Source organism: Macaca fascicularis, chromosome 1 (assembly GCF_037993035.2).
Source record: "Macaca fascicularis isolate 582-1 chromosome 1, T2T-MFA8v1.1".
Classification (NCBI taxonomy): domain Eukaryota; kingdom Metazoa; phylum Chordata; class Mammalia; order Primates; family Cercopithecidae; genus Macaca; species Macaca fascicularis.
The window spans coordinates 143,476,237-143,495,810 of record NC_088375.1 but is presented as its reverse complement, the minus strand read 5'-3'; the positions used below and the strand labels follow the sequence as shown (position 1 = coordinate 143,495,810).

At 41.2% G+C, this 19,574-nt stretch overlaps 1 long non-coding RNA gene across 2 annotated transcripts in view; it reads left to right on the top strand.

Moving 5' to 3' along the window:
* The window catches only part of LOC135964625 (uncharacterized), a 33,843-nt gene extending 14,501 nt beyond the window's left edge, over positions 1–19,342 (top strand). The window contains exons 4-5 of one of the 2 annotated variants that reach the window (XR_012429122.1): positions 17,914–18,061; positions 18,763–19,342. This is a non-coding gene — a long non-coding RNA (uncharacterized lncRNA). Of the gene's footprint in view, positions 1–17,913 lie in introns of both variants that reach the window. The other variant, XR_010577128.2, reaches the window with a different exon arrangement.
* Positions 19,343–19,574: the final 232 nt, after the last annotated feature.

Genomic DNA, 19,574 nt, shown 5'->3' with positions numbered 1-19,574 from the left:
TGTTTTGTGCTGCTGTTCTAAGCAGGGGGCCTGGTTAACGTGTGACACCCTACTTTGATACTCTTTGGCCCCCATGCTCCTTGGAGTCTGGGGAGGTTTAGCCTTTAAAAAACAAACTGCCATGGAGACTGCTTTACCCAAAACTTTGGTTCACAGCCTTTCTTGGATTATCTATTGAGGCAAAGTAAAACTGGCAAGCTTGTGTTGCTATCTCATGGCTAAGATTCCAAGCTATTGGATCTTCTTTTATGTGTGTGTATACATGTCTAGATATGTTTATTTGTATGTACACTTATTATATGTTGTGTCTACCAAATTGGCTTATAAGTAAAAGAACACTCGTAAATCAAGTAAATAAGCCTAAGCAATTTTTAAGTTCATGTGACTTAAGCATAATTTTATTAAACAAGCTTGCTTTAAAATTATTGGTGGAATAAAAATAGAAAGGCCTGCAGAGTTGTCAGCATACAGTTTGTCTGAATTTTATGTTTGCCTTTGCTAGATTTTTTTTTTTTTTTTTTTGAGATGGAGTCTTGCTCTGTTGCCCAGGCTGGACTGCAGTGATGCGATCTTGGCTCACTGCAACTTCTGCCTCCCAGGATTAAGGAATTCCACTGCCTCAGCCTCCCAAGTAGCTGGAATTATAGGCACCCACCGCCACACCCAGCTATTTTTTTGAATTTTTAATAGAGATAGTGTTTCACCATGTTGGCCTTGCTGGTTTCAAACTCCTGACCTCAAGTGATCCACTGGCCTCAGCCTCCCAGAGTGCTAGAATTACAGGCATGAGCCACCATGCCTGGCCTGTTGGGTTTTTTGTTTGTTTGTTTGTTTTAGACGTAATCTCACTCTGTTGCCAGGTTGGAGTGCAGTGGTGTGATCTCAGTTCACTGCAATGTCCACTTCCTGGGTTCAAGCAATTCTTCTGCCTTAGCCTCCCAAGTAACTGAGACTACAGATGTGTGCCACCATGCCTGTCTAATTTTTACATTTTTAGTAGAGTTGGGGTTTCACCATATTGGGCAGGCTGGTCTCAAACTCCTGACCTCGTGATCCACCTGCTTCAGCCTCCCAAAGTGGACAGGCGTGAGCCACAGTGGCTGGCTGATATTTTTAAACATCAGTATTAATTCAAGCTGGAAGTTGCTTGGTGTGAGCCTGCCTCCCATTCTATTCAAAGTCTCACGGAGATAAATGCATATCTGATTGCTTCCTTTGGAAAGACTAATCAGAAACTCAAAAGAATGCAACCGTTTGTTTCCCGCCTGTGATCTGAAAGCCTCTGAGCCCCCTCCTGGCCTAGAGTTGTCCTGCCTTTCGGGACCAAACCAATGTTTGTTTTACATATGTTGATTGATGTCTCCTGTCTCCCTTGTTAAAAATAAAAAATTAAGTACAGTGAATAGGATAATTGTTTTAGGTAAACTTTGTGTAAATTAAAATCTTAAAGTTATTTTTAATGTTCATTTGATAGCTGGGTCTTTTCCAATTTAAAACGGGTTGTAATATGAAGGAATATTTCTAAAATTGTGGAGTTGTTCTTATGTATAAATGCCTGTGTCTAATAGTTCAGGATTTCTTGAGTTTTAGGGTTTCACTAAAGTTGTAGGTTACTAAGGATAAAATTCTAGTTAACACGTAATTCTGCATACAAAATGTGCCATAAAGCATTCTGTTATTAGTGGAAAAATAGTACTTTTGTCTAATTCAGAAGTTATCTAAAAGTTAGTTCAAATTACAGATTTGTGAAGGTTATTTATGAGACAGTATAGTAAGGAATCATTAAATAGGGGAGAAAGGAGTGGAAAAAGTTTAAATAATAAAATATTCTTCAAAACATGATAAAGAATTGGAAACATTTGGCTAATTAACGTTTTCATAGCTAAAACTCTTAGTGTTGATTAAAGTAAGAAATATTGTAAAAATGCATTGGCAGTTTGGCAATTCTTTTTTAGTATAGTTAAGCATGAAGCTGGATTTAGCATGGAGCCAAATTTCACATACATGTTTGCATTGCTTCACACTACGTTTACTGTTTTGTGTGGATAGTGCTAGAGTACTTATTGGTCATGTGCCTACAGTGAATTTCTTGATTGCACAGAATGTATAATGATATTGATGAACTTAAGGATATTGAATTGCACATTAAAGTATTCAATATGTGGGGTTTTGGGGGCCCTATGTAACACTGTAGCCTTCAGGGCAAATTGAGTATGAAAATTTAGGTTTGGTTTTTTTGTGTTTATTTTTGCTTCTAGTGTTCATTTGTTGGCTGTCTATTCTCCTCTGGCTTTGCTTGTGTATCCATATATAAAAAATCATGCTAGTGGAAGGCTTTTATTTGGTTCTGTGAATAGTTTATTTTGTTTCCTATGCATTCCTAGCAAGTTGTCATTCATTCCTTTTGTCTGGAATTCCTGAGCTACTTTGTAAGGCTGCAGGAATTAATGGAGCACACCAGCTTTTTATCCTTAAACTAACTTTTCAGATTTTTGGCTTCTTTAGGTTACTTTCAGATTTAGGCTTCAGATTTTAGGCTACTTTATGTATGTTGAGTATACCCTTACAAATAGAATTTGAGTCATATTTCTCTCTCTAACTAGTTTCTCCAAAATTTGTAAAATATCTATGAATATTCTTAATTCATGGCATTGTGTTTGTTTACATATAGTCAAACAGGGTTGCCAGGGCCACTCAGGGAGAAAAAAACCCAGAAACCTGGCATGCTGGCAAAAGGGTAACATAGGAGATCAGTCAGAGTGGTGGAAAAACTGTAGAGAAAAGACACAAATATTCGGAAAGGTTGGATGGTTCTGCATGGCTTTGGGGCAGAATAGCTGAAGACAGCTGTTCTATGACCCTGAAGCAGATGGCAAGGAGTAAGTACAAGGGAATGTGGGGGAATTTATCTTAAACAGCTTGTTTACATATGTTGACCAGGAGCTGAACTTTCATCATCCATGTGCATGATGTTCCCTGAAAGGGGAACAATAAATGTTAATTACCTGCAGGTTGTGTTGGCTCCAGGTTTTCGGCATTGTGCCTGCACTGAATAAAAGCAAGCAGCTCCAGCTTCTCAGGGCTGCTCTCTGGCCACTAGAGCCAGGCAGCCACCTAGCTGCTCTTACACTGCATACCTGTGTCTGAGTACTCATTTCATCCATCAGCCAGGGTCTGCAGCACAGGCCTGGCAGGTGGTACCCCATGAGAGGAATGCTGCAATGGATCACAATGGAACCCTCGAAAATGAAAGTGAAGTGACTGCGCAGTGAGTAATTGGTGCCCGTTGGGGATTTCCAAGTTTGAGGGGATTTGCAAGCTAGGGTTTCATGATGGTGAGAAGTGACAGCATGCTGGCAGCCCTCACTTGCTCTGGGCACCTCCTTGGCCTTTTCACCCACTCTGGCCATGCTTGAGGAGCCCTTCAGCCCACCACTGCACTGTGGGAGTCCCTCTCTGGGCTGGCCGAGGCCAGAACCGGCTCCCTCTGCTTGCGGGAAAGTGTGGAGGGAGAGACATAGGCAGAAACTGAGGCTGCGCAAGGTGCTCGCAGGCCAGCGTGAGTTCTGGGTGGGTGCGGGCTCTGCAGGCCCCACACTCAGAGCAGCTGGCCGGCACTACTGGCCCCAGGCAGTGAGGGGCTTAGCACCCAGGCCAGCAGCTGCAGAGGGTGCGCTGGGTCCTCCAGCAATGCCACCCCACCTGCATCGCGCTCGAATTCTCGCTGGGCCTTTGTTACCTCCCTGCGGGGCAGGGCTTGGGACCTGTAGCCTGCCGTGCCCAAGCCCCCCATGGTGGGCTCCCATGTGGCCAGAGCCTCTCTGACAGGTACCACCCCCTGCTCCGCGGCACTGGGTCCCATCGACCACCCAAGGGCTGAGGAGTGCAGGCACGTGGTGTGGGACTGGTGGGCAGCTCCGCCCACAGCCCTGGCAGGGGATCCACTAGACAAAGCCAGCTGGGATCCTGAGTCGGGTGGGGTCTTGGAGAACTTTTATGTCTAGCTAGAGGACTGTAAATGCACCAGTCAGCACTCAGCCTCTAGCTCAAGGTTTGTAAACGTACCAATCAGTGCTCTGTGTCTAGCTAATCTAGTGGGGACTTGGAGAACTTTTATGTCTAGCTAGAGGATTGTAAATGCACCAATCAGCAGTCTGTGTCTAGCTCAGGGATTGTAAAGGCACTAATCAGCACCCTGTCAAAATGGACCAATCAGCTCTCTGTAAAACAGACCAATCAGCTCTTTGTAAAATGGACCAATCAGCAGGATGTAGGTGGGGCCAGATAAGGGGATAAAAGCAGGCTGCCCAAGCCAGCAGCAGCTACCTGCTCTGGTCCCCTTCCACGCTGTGGAAGCTTTGCTCTTTTGCTCTTTGCAATAAATCTTGCTGCTGCTCACTTTTTGGGTCCACCCCACCTTTAAGAGCTGTAACACTCACTGTGAAGGTCTGCAGCTTCACTCCTGAAGCCAGCGAGACCACAAACCCACCAGGAGGGACAAACAACTCCGGATGGAAGGAATGAACAACTCCAGATGCACTGCCTTTAAGAGCTGTAACAATCATCGTGAAGGTCCGTAGCTTCACTCCTGAAGCCAGCGAGACCACGAACCCACCAGAAGGAATGGACAACTTCAGATGTGTTGCTTTTAAGAGCTGTAACGCCATGAAGGTCTGCAGCTTCACTATTGAAGTCAGCGAAACCACAAACCCACCAGAAGGAAGAAACTCTAGAGATGTCTGAACATCTGAAGGAACAAACTCCAGACACGTCTGAACATCTGAAGGAACAAACTCCGGACACACCATCTTTAAGAACTGTAACACTCACCACAAGGGTCCGTGGCTTCATTCTTAAAGTCAGTGAGACCAAAAACCCACCAATTCTGGACACAATGGGACAACAGTTATCAGCTCAACAGCAGCAGTATATAAAAGTATTGAAACAGCTGCTTAAAGCTAGTGGAGCCACAGTCTCAGAGGCCCAATTAAGGGACCTAATGCTGACTGTTGTTTCCCATAACCCATGGTTCCCAGAAGAAGGCATGCTAGACCTGGAGCTCTGGGAACAAGTGGGAAGAAATCTTAAATGACATCATGTACAAGGACAATGGGTCCCAGTAACATCTTTAATGTTATGGGCCTTAATTAAGGCTGCTTTGGCCCTGTTCTACACAGAAGAGCCTAAAAAGGGAAGGGAAGAGGGACCATCATATACCTTACCACCTCCTCCTTCTCCCTCAGCCCCACTGTTACGGGGTAAAGGTGCCACAGAGGAGATGGAGATTTTCCCTGAACCCCCTTCCCCAATAAATTGGAAAGAAGGCAAGGGATACATTACAGTTATGGGATCCTGTCTTAAGCAAGCGGTATTAGAAGGGGAGCTCTTGGCCTGCCTGGTGATGCAAGATCAACAAGGCAATCGGGTACATGAATTCATTACTTTCAACACTTACAGAGAAAAAAGAAAAAGCTTTAGAGAAACCAGAGCTGCTCGCCCATTTATGAAAGGATTAATTGACGCCATAGCAGACAATTTTCAATCAGTTGCAAGGTTATGACCCTGACATCATAAGAATACCCTTAAGTAAAAAACAATTTGAAGCAGTCCTGCCCCTATCTCTAGACCTTCAGATCGCACTCTCTGATTATGTGGGCCATTTAGAACATGCTCTTTCTGCTGATAAACGGCTCCAGTTCTTATTTCATACTCCTGTAGTTACACCTACAAAAGTAGTTCACTCCCCCATACCTAACACTTTAATGCTTTTTACTGATGGCTCTGGTAAAAATGGAAAAGCAGCTATCTGGTGGGAACTGCATAACTCCCTTACTCAATCTGGATTTACTAGCACTCAGAGAACTGAGGTTGAAGCCCTAATATTGGCCCTGGAAACCTTTTCCGCTCAGCCCATCAATATTGTTAGTGACTCTGCTTACTCTGTTTATTTATTGCAAAACCTTGAAACAGCCCTCATTAAGTCTACTCTTGAGCCCACCCTGAGTCCCCTTTTTCTTTGACTTCAGCAATTGCTAATTCAATGAACACATCTTGTCTTTATCACGCACATTCAGGCTCACAGCTCACTACCTGGCCCCCTGGCTCATGGCAATGATCAAGCAGATTTGCAGGTCATGATGTCACTACTTGACCAAGCCACACAATCACATCTGTTTCTTCATCAGAATTGGAGAAATTTATCTAAACAATTTCAACTTAGCCAAAGACTAGCAAAACAAATTATTTTACAGTGCCCAGATTGCCATCTCACAGGCACGTTCCCCCCCTTCAACAGGTGTTAACCCTAGAGGACTAGAAGCTAGTCAGTTATGGTAAATCATGTTATGCATATCCCTGAATTTGGAAAACTAAGATATGTACATGTATCCATTGATACCAATTCCCACCTAATTAGTGCTCATGCTCTTCCTAAAGAGTCAGCCTGATATGTCATTAAACATCTCTTAACCTTTGTGTTTATGGGGTGGCCCACAAAGATTAAAACTGATAGTGGTCTGGCTTACACCAGCTCACAATTTCAACAATTGTGTCAACAATGGAAGGTCCAACATTCCACAGGTATCCCATATAACCCCAAGGACAGGCCGTAGTGGAATGTGCCCATTTTACCCTTAAAAACATGCTCAGAAAACAAAAAAGGGGGAATATGAGTAAAGATCCTGCAATACTATTGGTACAAGCCTTATTTACCCTTAATTTCTTAAATTTAGATGATTAATTTCAATCAACTATGGAAAAGCACTTTGCAAAAAACATTCAAGATATAAAACCTTCAGTTTTATGGAAATGTAAATAGTAGTGTATGGTGTGGGCCAAATGATTTGCTAATGTGGGGAAGAGGATATGCTTGTGTTCACATCCCCTGAGGTCCTCTTTGGATTTCAGCACAGTGCATCAAACCTTACCATGGCATGACTGGCACCCAATCTGGTACCAGAAATGAAGAAAATGACCCACCCTGCAGGACCCACGAGCCTGGACGATGCAGCTTCCTTGGATGACACAGGCCCCATACATTACCTGGGGGATGCTGAAGAAGACAACTCAGGAGGCCAAGCAAATCCTGTGCCAGACACAGACACCATTCACTCCAGATAATTTGTTCCTAGCTATGTTTTCTGTTGTACATTGCAACTCTCATAGGGTATTAACCTTTTTTATTATCTTACTTTGCCTGCCACCTGTACCTGCTACAGCCTATTGGGTCCATCTTCTAGATCCACCTTTTTTCAACCCTGCTACTTGGGCAGACACCCCCTTCCCAGCCTCTAACAATGTGACTGATCGGCTGGGAAGGACTGACATGCCCCCAGTGGGGTCCATCAGTAATGGCATACATTGGACTGAGGTGCCAAGTAACACTACATATCACTCCTTGACTGGAAAAGAACAAAACTGATTATACTGATGTTTGTCTATGTTATTTACTGGTTCTAGGATGCAAAGCTGGAACATGAGCTGTAACTGCTGCACCTGTCAAGGTTATCACTGTGCACATCTATATGCCTCAATCAACAAAACCTGATGCAAAAAACAGAAAAGGGAGAGACGTAGGAGATCAGTCACAGTGGTAGAAAAACTATAGGGAAAGGACGCAAACCTCTGAAAGGTTGGCAGGTTCTGTAGAACCCTGGGGGAGAATAGCTGAAGGCAGCTGTTCTATAACCCTGAGGCAGAGGGCAAGGAGTAGGTACAAGGGAGTGTGGGGAAATTTGTCTTAAACAGGCTTGTTTACTTATGTTGACCAGGAACTGATCTTTGATCATTCATGCATTCCCTGACAGGGGAACAACAAATGTTAATTACCTGCAGGTTGTGTTGGCTCCAGGTTTTTGGCATTGTATCTACACTGAATAAAAGCAAGGAGCTCCTGAGCTCCTCTCTGGCCACTAGAGTGAGACAATCACCTAGCTGCTCTTACACTCTATGCCTGTGTCTGACTACTCATTTCATCTGTTGGCCAGGGTCTACAGTTTAGGCCCAGCAGGGTAAGAATATCTTACCAGTGAGTCTCTTACCTCTTTTGCTCTGTGTAAACTGGTTAATCTCCTCTGTGAAGTTTTAAATTAATTGGTTTAGTAATAAGAACTTAAATATTTTGTCAGAAAAATAGAAAGTGTAATGCTTTTTAGTTCACTTGACTTTAGCAATCTTTGGGAAATAAAGATGGTTTTAAAGATTATTGGTAAAATACAATTGCCTTCAAAATGTAAATGTGTTCTAAATTATGTTCAAACATTGGTTTGCTAAATGCTTTAAGGTCATAAACTGCTTCTTTGGCTTTTGAAAATTGTTTAACTTGACTGCTTTCCAGCTAGGTAAGACCTGGGGACACGCACATGGAGTTGGCCATGCCCTAGCTATGCTGGCAAGAGTCAAACCTTATCAGAACATAACTTACCAGGTTTTACTACATTAAAGTTAAAATTTCTAAGAGTTGCCATTGTAACATGCAATTAAGACTATTAGAAACAGTTTTACATGCAAGGTGTGTAAGAACAGTAGAATGCGTGTGTGTGTGTGTATGTCTTTTAAGGTTATAAAAGGTTCTTGCTTCTTTAAAATTTCTGTCATTATTTTGGCAAAATAAATAATTAACCATAATCTGGAATTCCAAAATCAAACTTCCATTTCAAAATTGTCTTTCCTAATGCCTGGCTTTCTGGATGGATCAAAAGGCCCCTGAAAACATCCAGAAAAGAGGTAAAAAGGATTATTTGATGTGTTTAGGTACATGGGATTGCCAAAATAATGTTCAATATTATTTAGGTTATATTTTTGTGAATAATACTAATATATATTCCAAAATTAGATGGAATTTCTAAAATTCTAATGTCTAAGTATATACTACTAATCACAATTACAGTTATTATGTACCACAGTAATAACCAAATTTCCTTGTACAAAGCTACTAACCCAAGTAAAACAAAAACTTAAATATCAAGAAAATACTTTCATGTTAAACCAGCTAATACTGAAATTGTTTGAAATAGTTTATAACTAATGCTTGATCCCATATTCCTGGGAAAACAATTAAAGCTTCAGGTACATTTGGTCACCTGGTGGGCCATTTAAACATTTTATAAAGGGATTTCATTCAATTGTTACTTTTAATGCAATTTTTCTGGTTGTATAAAAGCTTTCCCCTGCAAGAGGGTTGATGTTATAACAGTAGATTATTATGCTACAGTGTATTTTTCACCAGGTAAAAACTAGCTTTTTACAGTTTGAATCATCTGGAAACATCAGAGACATACTCTCCTTGCCATCCACACTACAACAAGACTTTGGGATTTTGGGCTTTAGGTTCATGGTCTTGCAACCGAGAAGGGTCCCTCCACACTTTTGGAACTATGCACTCATTGGAACCCTTGAGGTAAAGCTAATGAGGGAAATTTTTTCTAAGAAGAAGATGGCATCCTCGATGTGAACAGCTTTTCCCAAATTCACAGATTAAGACTTCTATTGTCATGAAACTCTTATCTTGAATGTTTTTTCTTGCTTATGCCTCTATGAAGAGTGGAAGTGAAAAAGGGGTCTGTTTTGTGCACTAATGGGGTGTACTTTTATTTGTGAAGGAGTTTGCAGCCAGCCTTATACATGGATTACCTTATACTTTGATTGATAAAGAATAAAGGCCCAATGTAGGTAAGAAACGTTAATGGTACATATGTTTCCTCATAATCAGTCAAAAACAAAACACTAGTTCACTCCTGTTTACCCACATCATGGGTTAAAGAAAACAATGCCAGAAGGCTTTCACTCTTCTAAAAGGGCATCATTTGTTAGGTCCTTTTTCCATGGTTTACAGTAAAAGAAGCAATGATTAGAAATGTATCCTGCTGATATGCTGTACAGCAAATTCTACTGTAAAGCATACAGTTACACAACAGACTTTAAATTGTCTTGTGAAAGTTATGCTAAACAATAGAATTAGCTAAACAGAAAAGTACCTGTGTAGCTGCTGGCACTTCTGTCCTATTCAGAAATACATCAAATGAAGATTACAGAAATTCAGTGGTAAGGGATTGACAAAGAATTTGCTGAGTTAAGCAAGTAAACTCTTTAGCTCATTCTTTGATCGATTTTATTTTAGGAGTTTCAGTTTATGGGGACCTTGGGTAAGGCGCATACTCCAAACTCTTGGTATTATCCTCCCAATAGTTGTAATAATAGTCTCCCTGGTGTGCTGTATTCTCTCAAAGGTTTTAAATGCTTGCATGCACCATCTCTAGAATGTCATATAGTCTCTCTTCAAGGGGAATAACAGGAGCTTAAAAAAATGTGCAACCGTGAAGACACCTATAAATGATGTGCTGAGACCAGAAACTCAAAATGTTGGTAACTGAGAGTGGCACTAAGGCCCTAAGTTTTGGTTACACTCTCACCTAAGTGAGAGCATGACTAAAAAGGGGAAATTTTTTTAAACAAAATTATGGGAATCCATTGCTTTGGACTAAACTCATGCAGTAGGCCCCAACAAACCAAGCCAAACCAAAATGGAGTTGCTCATGCTAAGAATTTAAAGAAACACATAGATTCTAAAATAGACCAGGGTTTGTTTTTTCTCCTGCAAATCTCTATAAAAAACATTTCTGACAGCATAGGTATCCACTCCCTGAAGTTCCCATTAAAATTTTTTACCAAATTCATTTCTTCTCACCTAGAGATCATCAAGCTTCAGATGATCATGTAACAAAGGTTCCAGCCAGTTCCAGGTGAAGACACCACCCCTGACCATCAGGGAGCTACCAACCCTGCCTCCACCAGACCGAGAAGGGCAAGAGATACGTGATCCCCAATAGTTAGGGACTATGTCCAAAGCCAGCATGAAGCGGTTACATAAAAAAAGACCATTGGTCCCTCTGCCTCCCATAAATATTTATGGGGATCACATCTCTCAGGGGGAAGATGAGGCAGGAAAGTAGGGTCTGGAGGCAGGGAACATAAGGCTGATTCACACTTTAGCTATGACAGGAAATATCCTCTCCATAGGACATAGGCCAAGTAAATGACTTTATAACTTTACTTCATCCTCTCCATTTACATAAGCCATACCCCAAGTAACCAATGGAATCCTCAACATCCACAAAAACTCTGTAATGGGGTCTTTGAGCCCCTGTGCTCAGGCCTGCTCCCACACTGTGGAGTATACTTTCATTTTCAATAAATCCCTTCATTCCCTCCTTGCTTTGTTTGTGCATTTTGTCCAGTTCTTTCTTCAAGACCCCAAGAACCTGGACACTCTCCACTGTTAACAGATTGAGTAGATATTACCATCCAAAATCACTGTTTGCTTCTGTTTCCTCTGCAAAATGTTGATTAATGGGAGAAAATATTTGTGTGACTAGTCTTGGGTGTAGGGACTCTGGTATAATTTTTGCTATAATAACTGGATTGAGTTGCTACTGGAATAAGTACACCACTGGAAAGTCTAATCATTGGTGGCCAAAAGATGGATCCTTTAAATTAGAATGACTCCTAAATTTTAAAAAGATATCTCTCATTCTAAGCAATTGCCTTATTTGTATTTGTGGGAGATCAAAAAAATTTTTTTAAGAAGACAAACAATAGTGTCATGGCTAGCCTTAGAAATTTGGCAAAATTGAAGAGCCAGAATCTAAAACAAAGCTAAAGTCCTTCATAAGTTCAAATGGCCTGCTTTGGAGCTGCTCCACCGTGTAGTCTGGTAGTTAAAATTCTGTGCTTTCACTGCCATGGCTTGGTTCAATTCCCAGTCAGGGAACCAGTTCATTTGTTTTGATATTTGTGTGACTTTTGATCTTTTGGAGCACCCATTTGTTATCAATCCCTTCCCCTTCTATGAACGGCTTTTGGTTTCCTGTCTTCTTCCATCTGTGGGGGCAAACAGAGCTTTTGGGCCTTGTGTATAAATGGTCAACTGAGAAGCTGAGACCCTGAAAAATATGACCAGATCAATGTGGGTTATCCTCCTTTTGTGGCTAAAAAGGAGCAAAACCTTCCTTTCTTTGAACCATTTTTGGGGTGGTTCTAGATTTTATAAGGACTGCTTTGCACCTCTTTGGAGATGCTTCCTGTGTCCTTGGTGAATGTATAACCTTATTTAAGGCTTATTGGTTTAGTGAGTCACTTGGGAGGGTACCTTCAGTTTAAAAAAAAAAAAAGTTCAAAATCCAGGAATTTCAGCTGTTTGTCCTGGCTAAAATCTGACAATAAGATATTTAAAAGGATTTTTAAAAAGGTGTTCTATGGACAGAGGTCAGCTTAGTTAAAAGCTGATATTCAAGATCCTCCCTCTTTGCTGTCTTCAGTGCTATGTGAAGAAATCTAGGCCTGGTGTGGTGGCTCATGCTTGTAATTCCAGCACTTTGGGAGGCTGAGGCGGGTGGATCACTTGAGGTCAGAAGTTCAAGACCAGCCTGACCAACATGATGAAACCCCATCTCTACTAAAAATACAAAAATTAGCTGGGCATGGTGGCATGTGCCTGTAATCCCAGCTACTTGAAAGGCTGAGGCAGGAGAATTGCTTGAACTCGGGAGGCAGAGGTTGCAGTGAGCCAAGACTGAGCCATTGCACTCCAGCCTGAGCAACAAGAGCAAAACTCCATCTCAAAAAAAAAAAAAAAAAGAAGAAGAAGAAGAAAAGAAATCTGAGAGAAACTCTAATGACTCAGACCTCTTAAGGGACACAGAAAGAGTCACCACTCATCCCTTTTTAAGGTCTTCTGCCTTCCTGTGGAGTCTGAAGAGTCATGGACATGTTCCTCTCAAGTCTAAACTCTACTGTCTTTTACATCAATTACCCGATCTCTTTGGCTTTTAGGGGTACCAGGGATTACTGGTGAGACTGTGAGACAATACGCTTTTCTATGTGTGATGACTGGTGGATCACTGGTGAGGGCTGCAGTCTGGGAGGTGGCTGACAGTGGTTATGAAATCGCCTTTGCAAAGATCATAATTGAGGAAATTATGTCATGAAAGAGATCAGACCTAATCGACCCCATCTTCCTTCTAACTTCTAAACTACCTTTGTTCATTCCTGGGTGTAGGCCGAACTAGCCTTGGGAAGGAATTTAGTTTATAGTTTAAACTCCGAAACGAAATGGATAATAGCTCTTTCCCCAAAAAACCCTTCTTGCCTGGGGACCAGTCTGCCTTTGTAGGACTAACAAATTAGCTTCAAAATTAGATATCACAGTTTAGGGGTCATGCAGCCTCTGGCTGCAAGAGTCCAAACCTCCCCAAATTTCTCCTGGGAATAACATCACTGTTGTAAAACCTAAGATTAGTGCTTGAGATATTTTGCAGGCCCTACATTCCAATGCAGCAGATGACATCATCCAGACTGATTATCTGGCACAACCAATTTTGCCATCCCACCCAGGAAGGGAAGTCAGCAAGAACTCACTTCCACCCCCTGTGATTTTATCTTCAACCCAACCAATCAGCACTCCCCACTTTCCGAGCCCATACCCCAAATTATCCTTAAAAACTCTGATCTCCGAATGTTCCAGGGGACTGATTTGAGTAACAATAAAACTCTGGTCACCCTGCACACCCGGTTCTGTGTCAATTACTCTTTCACCATTGCAATTCCCCTGTCTTGATAAACTGATTCTTTCTAGGCACCCGGTAAGGTGAACCCACTGGGTGGTTAAAGTTGCAATGAATGGTAGTCACCACAAGGGAATACCCCTTTCCTTGTGCATTTATTATTTAGTCTTTTTTTACATTTTAATTTTATTTTAAGTTCCAGGATATAGGTGCAGGATGTGCAGATTTGTTACAAAGGTAAATGTGTGCCATAGTGCCATAACCGCTCAAGGGGTTCACTTTGCCCGCTGCCTAGACAGAACCAATTTATCAAGACAGGGGAATTGCAATGGAGAAAGAGTAATTCATGCTGGGCTCGCTGTGCGGGAGAGTGGAGTTTTTTTTTGTTGTTGTTTCGTTTGATTTTTGTTTTTGTTTTTGTTTTGAGATGGAGTTTCGCTCTTGTAGCCCAGGCTGGAGTGCAATGGCGCGATCTCAGCTCACGGCAACCTCCGCCTCCGGGATTCAAGTAATTCTCCTGCCTCAGCCTCCTGAGTAGCTGGGATTACAGGCGTGCACCACCACGCCTGCCTAACTTTTAAAAATATTTTTAGTAGAGATGAGGTTTCACCATGTTGGCCAGGCTGGTCTCGAACTCCTGATCTCAGGTGATCCACCCTCCTTGGCCCCCCAAAGTGCTGGGATTACAGGCATGAGCCACCGCGTCTGGCCCCAGAGTTGTATTATTAATCAAATCAGTCTACCTGAGCATTCAGGGATCAGAGATTTGGTGGGTAGGGGCTTGGGAAGTGGGGAGTGCTGATTGGTCAGGTTGGAAATGGAATCATAAGGGTTCCAAGTGAGTTTTTCTTGCTGTCTTCTGTTCCTGGGTGGGATGGCAGAACTGGTTGAGCCAGATTACCAGTCTGTGTGGTATCAGCTGATCCATCAAGTATGGGGTCTGCAAAATATCTCAAGCACTGACTTTAGGTTTTATAATAGTGATATTATCCCAGGAGCAATTTGGGGAGGTTCAGACTCTTGGAGCCAGAGGCTGCACAACCCCTAAACTGGAATTTCTAATCTTGTAGCTAATTTGCTAGTTCTGCAAAGGCAGACTGGTTTCTAGGCAAGAAGGGGTGTTTTTCAGGAAAGAGCTGTTATCAATTTTGTTTCAGAGTCAAACCATAAACTGAATTCCTTCCCAAAGTTAGTTTGACCTAGGCCCCAAGATGAACAAGGACAGGTTAAAGGTTAGAAGCAAGATGGAATCAGTTAGGTCTGATTTCTTTCACTTTTATAATCTCCTCAGTTATAGTTTTGCAAAGGCGGGTTTACTTTGCTGCACCTATCAACCAGTCACCTAGGTATTAAGCCCCACATGCATTAGGTATTTATCTTGATGCTCTCCCTCCCTTCACCCACTCCCAGCAGACCACAGTGTGTCCGTGTGCTCTCATTGTTTAGCTCCTACTTATCAGTGAGAACATGCGGTGTTTGGTTTTCTGTTCCTGTGTTAGTTTGCTGAGGATAATGGCTTCCAGCTCCATCCATGTCCCTGCGAAGGACATTACCCCAGTCCCTTTTATGGCTGCATAGTATTTTGTGGTGTATATGTGCCACATTACCACATTTTCTTTATCCAGTCTACCACTAATAGACCTCTGGGTTGATTCCATGTCTTTGCTATTGTGAATAGTGATGCAATGAACATACGTGTGCATGTATCTTTATAATAGAATGATTTATATTCTTTTGGGTATATACCCAGGAATGGGATTGCTGAGTCAAATGGTATTTCTGCCTCCAGGTCTTTGAGGAATCACCACACTGTCTTCCACAATGGTTGAACTAATTTACATTCCCACCAACAGTGTAAAAGCATTCGTATTTCTCCACAACCTCACCAGCATCTGTTGTTTCTTGACTTTTTAATAACCACCATTCTGACTGGCATGAGATGGTATCTTATTGTGGTTTTGATTTGTATTTCTCTAATGATCAATGATTTTGAGCTTTTTTTATGTTTGTTGGCCACATGTATGTCTTCTTTTGAGAAGTGTCTCTTCATGTCCTTTGCCCACTTTTTAATGGGGTTGTTTTTTTCTTGTAAATTTGTTTCAGTTCCTCATAGATTCTGGATATGAGATCTTTGTCAGATGGATAGATTGCAAAAATTTTCTCCCATTCTCTAGGTTGTCTGTTCACTCTGACGATAGTATCTTTTGCTGTGCAGAGTTCTTTAGTTTAATTCAATTCCATTTGTCAATTTTTGCTTTTGTTACAATTGCTTTTGATGTTTTCATCAAGAAATCTTTGTCAGTGCCTATGTCCTAAATGGTATTGCCTAGATGGCCATACTGCCCAAAATAATATATAGAATCAATGCTTTTTTGTTTCGTTTTTTGAGATGGAGTTTCACTGTTGTTGCCCAGGCTGGAGTGTAATGGCACAATCTCGGCTCACTGCAGTCTCTGCCTCCTGGGTTCAAGCAATTCTCCTGCCTCAGCCTCCCGAGTAGCTGGGATTACAGGCATGTGTCACCATGCCCAGCTAATTTTGTATTTTTAGTAGAGACAGGGTTTCACCATGTTGGTCAGGCTGGTTTTGAATTCCCGACCTCAGGTGATCTGCCCACCTTGGCCTCCCAAAGTGCTGGGATTACAGGTGTGAGCCATGTCCACCCTTATAGATTCAATAGATTCAATACTATTTCTATTAAACAACTATTGACATTCTTCACATATTTAGAAAAAGCTACTTTAAAATTCATATGGAACCAAAAAAGAGCCCATATAGCCAAGACAATTCTAAGCCAAAAGAACAAAGTTGGAGGTATAATGCTGCCTGATTTCAAACTATGCTACAAGGCTATAGTAACCAAAACAGCATGGTACTGGTACAACAACAGACACACAGACCAATGGAACAGAATAGAGATCTCAGAAATAAGACCACACCTCTACAACCATCTGATCCTTATAAAACATGACAAAAACAAGCAATGGGGAAAAGATTCCCTATTTAATATATGGTGATGGGAAAACTGGTTAGCCATATGCAGAAAATGGAAACCAGACCCCTTCCTTACACCTTATACAAAAATTAACTCAAGATGGATTAAAGACTTAAATGTAAAACTCAAAATTATAAAAATCCTTGGATCCCAGGTGGAATGGCTGGATAATTTGAGTCAGGTAGATAATTTGAGGTCAGGAGTTCAAGACCAGTCTGACCAACATGATGAAACGCTGTCTCTACTAAAAATGCAAAATAATTAGCCAGGCATGTTGGGGCATGCCTGTAGTCCCAGCTACTCAGTAGGCTGAGGCAGGAAAATCAGTTGAACCTGGGAGGCAGAGGTTGTAGTGAGCCGAGATCATGCCACTGCACTCCAGCCTGGGTGACAGAGCAATACTCCATCTCAAACAAACAAACAAACAAACAAACAAAAAAAACCAGTCCTTGTGCATTTAAATAAAAGTGCAGGTATGGACTCACCACCAAGGGATAAAACTCTTATGGGGGATGGGCTGTTCACAGAGGGGACTGATTGACATTGGGTTACCTACCAGCCAGGAGAATGTCTTTGTAGTGAGGTACACTGTGGAAGCCTGTGTCATGGCCTGGTGTCATGGTGTTTCCTTCTTTTCTGGGGAGCCAGGATTCAATATAAAAGTGGCATCCTTGATTTTTAAAGATTTAGATGTGTTGCCCTCCAATTGTGCCTGCTTTTTACATATTTAAATATTTGGCCCCAGAAACTGCAAATACTTTCTTTGTCCTATTCATTAAAGGGCTCCACCTGAAGCAGTAATACGTTTTGTTTTCCAGAGTCAAACTTTTTTTCTTTTGAGCTATTTATAGCTTATAGCAATTTGGGCAAAGTGTGTATATATGTGTATATATATATATATATATATATTTTTTTTTTTTTTAGACAGGGTCTCACTCTGTCACTCAGGCTAGAGTGCAGTGATGCAATCTCAGCTCACTGCAACCTCCACCTCCTGGCTCCTGGGTTCAAGTGATTCTCATGCCTCATCCTCCAATGTAGTTGGGATTACATGTGTGTGCCACCACACCCAGCTAATTTTATATTTTTAGTAGAGACAGGGTTTTGCCCTGTTGGCCAGGCTAATCTCAAACTCCTGGCTTCAAGGGATCCATCTGCCTCAGCCTACCAAAGTGTTGGGTTTATGGGCATGAGCCACAATACCCAGCAAAGTATACTTTTGTGAACAAAAATGGAAATATTTGCCTTTCTCTCTACCTGATTCCTCCAGAATTCAGAAACTGTTTGCAAGTATTCTTATTTTATAACAATATAGGAATTTACATAAGTTCAATAAAAATCTGTTTTCTTTTGTAACAGGACATATTGGAGACACTGGTAATTTCCCCAAGGCTTTGACTGGAATGACATCTTTTCAGATACGACGAGACTGGTTTGAGGAATTAAAGTTGACTTTATAGACTGTACCCTGTCTACATGGTTCTCTTACAAGGTTCCTGACCTTGTTGTAAGTGAAAAATGTTGTTTTTTGATAGGGCCAGGAACCTCAAGATATTTGGGGATCTCAAAAAGAAAGGAATTCACCCAGTTCATACAGGTATTAAAGGCACAGTCTGATGGTGAATCCTTGGCTTGGCTTTATAACTTCAGGAGGCTTTTAAAAGTCTAATCTGAAATTCCTTATGAAATAATTCCAGCAAAGCCAACTTAAAAAGAAGACTTGTGAACAGACTAAGTACAGAAAAAAAAATAAAAATAAAAAATGAAAAAAGAAGCCTATATGGTCAATCACTATTCTTGTTATACTTTATGCAAATAATCAGGCCAAACATAATACTAAAACTTATTTTACAAGTAGATTGGTCCTACTAAGATTTATCTTTGGTAGAAATGGGAAACAGGAGAGAGAAATTAAGTTTCAGATAAAAACTATAGCACACCTGTTATTAGATTCTAGCCCTTATCGTTGTTTCTGAGTTTTAAAATTTTCCTACCATTTGGACTAAATCCTGAATTATTTCATGGCTACAACAAGTTTCTAAAGAACCACCTGGGTTCAATTATCTTCACAATGTTTGTAATGGCTCCCTAAAGAAAGAGATTTGGGGGTTTTTGTTTTTCCATTCTGGCATACCAATTTTCTTTTTGGTTATAATCCATATGTGTTATTTCTGAGAAAATTAAATCATGGTGTTTATGTTTCAACAGGCAACAGCAGCTACATAAATCAATGGCTTGACCAAGTTCTCACTTTTGCCACTCTGTGATGCCATCCCAAATGAGCTTTGGGGGACTCTTAAAAAAAAATCCTTACTGAGACTGCCTCCCTTTCCCCCTTTGACATGGGACAGAACTCTCTGGAAATGAGCCTTCCCAGTGACAAGGGACACTTGGACAGTTAGATTTTGATCACAGGTGCTTTCAAGAAGAAAGATTTTCATCAAAAGGGGGTAAATAAAAAAGAAAAAAAAAAACGTTTTACATGAGGAATATGAGCCCCTTTAAATTATCAGGCCCAGAAAGGCATTTAAAATGTAACATCAGTCCTGTCTCACTCCCTCTTGAGCTAAATAATTACCTCTTAAAGACACTTGTTATGTGGGCCCTAGACCATCTTGATGCCAAATAGCTATAAAATATCATACACCTACAATTTAGCAATGTATAATCAATCACCACCCAATGTTATTTTTGTAAACCAATGAGAATTACTGACAAATAACTTTTTGTAATCACCTCTCCTCCTGATTTGTTCTTTTTTTTCTTTAAAAACTTGAACTGCTCTTTTGTTCTCCAGGGCATGTCCCAAGGCAACTTGGAAGTGTGTCCCAGGATGTATCCCTCAACATTTGTGTTTGAATAAATTCTCTTTAAACTATATTCTGACCTTTTTTTATTACTTTAGGTTGACCTGGCCTTGCTCTTGAATAAAACTTTTAAATAATACAAGCTTCTGAGACATGTAACCCATCTTCTGCTTATACAGTTTGATACTGGACCAAAGTAAAACACTAGACTTT